This window comes from Arachis duranensis, chromosome 10 (assembly GCF_000817695.3).
Source record: "Arachis duranensis cultivar V14167 chromosome 10, aradu.V14167.gnm2.J7QH, whole genome shotgun sequence".
NCBI classification, from domain to species: domain Eukaryota; kingdom Viridiplantae; phylum Streptophyta; class Magnoliopsida; order Fabales; family Fabaceae; genus Arachis; species Arachis duranensis.
In genome coordinates this window covers 68,535,033-68,537,622 of record NC_029781.3, presented here as the reverse complement: position 1 = coordinate 68,537,622, position 2,590 = coordinate 68,535,033, and positions in this window count along the sequence as shown.

Below are 2,590 nucleotides of genomic sequence, written 5' to 3'. Positions count from 1 at the left end.
CGGTATTGAATGACTGTGACGAGCTTCAAACTCCTGAAGGCTGGGCGTTAGTGACAGACGCAAAAGAATCAATGGATTCTATTCCAACCTGATTGAGAACCGACAGATGATTAGCCGTGCTGTGACAGAGCATTTGGACCATTTCCACTGAGAGGATGGGATGTAGCCATTGTCAAGGGTGATGCCTCCAGACGTTTAGCCATGTAGTGACAGCGCATAGGACCATTTTCCCGAGAGGATGAAAAGTAGCCATTGACGATGGTGATGCCCTACATACAGCTTGCCATGGAAAGGAGTAAGAAGGATTGGATGAAAGTAATAGGAAAACAGAGATTCAAGAGGATTCTAGCATCTCCACACGCCTATATGAAATCCCCACCATTAATTTACATAAGTATTTCTATCCTATTTTATTTTCTGTTTATTATTAATTTTCGAAATCCATAACCATTTAATTTGCCTAACTGAGATTTACAAGGTGACCATAGCTTGCATCATACCAACAATCTCTGTGGGATCGACCCTTACTCACGTAAGGTATTACTTGGATGACCTCACGTAAGGATTATTACTTGGACGACCCAGTACACTTGCTGGTTAGTTGAATGAGATTGTGGAAAGAAAGTGCTGAGTTAATGTTTTTATGCACATACCAAAGAGCCATTATTGTTGATCACAATTTCGTCCACCCAGTTTTTGGCGCCGTTGCCGGGGATTGTTCGAGTATGGACAACTGATGGTTCATCTTGTTGCTCAGATTAGGTAATTTTCTTTTCAAAAAGCTTTCTAAAATTTTTTCAAAAATTTTTCTTTATTTTCGTTTTCTTAAGAATATTTTCGAAAAAAAATAATAAAAATACAAAAAAATAATAAAATCATAAAATTCAAAAATATTTTGTGTTTCTTGTTTGAGTCTTGAGTCAATTTTTAAGTTTGGTGTCAATTGCATGTTTTAAAAATTTTACTTGCATTTTTCGAAAATTCCATGCAGTCATAGTGTTCTTCATGATCTTCAAGTTGTTCTTGACAAGTCTTCTTGTTTGATCTTGATGTTTTTTTGTTTTGTGTTGTTTGTTGTTTTTCATGTGCATTTTTTGTTTGTTAGAGTCCATGCATTAAAGATTTCTAAGTTTGGTGTCTTGCATGTTTTCTTTGCATCAAAAATTTTTCAAAATTATGTTCTTGATGTTCATCATGATCTTTAAAGTGTTCTTGGTGTTCATCTTAACATTCATAGTGTTCTTGCATGCATTCTTTGTTTTGATCCATAAAGAAAAGAGAAAAACACAAAAATGACGTTTTTAATTTTTCTCTCTCATCATTAAAAATTCAAAAAATTCAAAAAATATCTTTTCCTTATTTCCCTCCAAATTTTCGAAATTTTGGGTTGACTTAGTAAAAAATTTTTAAAAAATTAGTTGTTTCTTACAAGTAAAGTCAAATTTTCAATTTTAAAAATCTTATCTTTTCAAAATCTTTTTCAAAAATTATATCATTTTCATTTTTCTTTATTTTTTTCGAAAATTTCAAAAATCTTTTTCAAAATATTTTCAAAATCTTTTTCTTATCTTTATATCAAATTTTCGAAAATTAGCTAACAAGTAATGTGATTGATTCAAAAATTTGAAGTTTGTTACTTTCTTGTTAAGAAAGGTTCAATCTTTAAGTTCTAGAATCTTATCTTGTAGTTTCTTGTTAGTGAAGTAAGTAATTTTAAAATTTTTGAATTAAATCTTTTTATCTTTTATCTTATCTTTTTTCAAAAATTTTATCTTTTTCAAAATTTGATTTCAAAAAAATCTTATCTAACTTCTTATCTTCTCATCTTTTCAAATTTAATTTTAATATCTTTTTTTTTTACTAACTATTTAACTTTTTGTTTGTTTCTTATCTTTTTCAAAACCAACTAACTACCTACCTCTCTCTTTTTCAAAAATTCTTTTTAATTAACTAATTGTTTTAAATTTTAATTTTAATTTTAATTCATCTTTAATTTTCGAAATTACTAACTCCTTTTCAAAAATATTTTCGAAAATCCCTCTCTCATCTTCTTCTATTTATTTATTTATTTACTAACACTTCTCTTCATCTCTTATCACCTCCCTTATCCTTACTCTTTATACAGACTATTCATCCCTCTTCTTCACCCTTCTCCCCCTTCTTTTTCTACTAACATAAAGGAATCTCTATACTGTGACATAGAGGATTCCTCTTTCTTTTCTTGTTTTCTTCTCTTTCATATGAGCAGGAACAAGGAAATAGGCACTCTTGTTGAAATTGATCCTGAACCTGAAAGGACTTTGAAGAGGAAACTAAGAGAAGCTAAATTACAACAATCCAGAAGTAAACTTTCAGAAAATTTCGAACAAGAGAAGGAGATGGCAGCTGAACCCAATAATGATAATGCAAGAAGGATGCTTGGTGACTTCACCAAGCCCACGTCCAAATTTGATGGAAGAAGCATCTCCATTCCTGCCATTGGAGCCAATAATTTTGAGCTTAAACCTCAATTAGTTGCCTTAATGCAACAAAACTGCAAGTTCTATGGACTTCCATCTGAAGATCCTTATCAGTTTTTAACTGAGTTCTT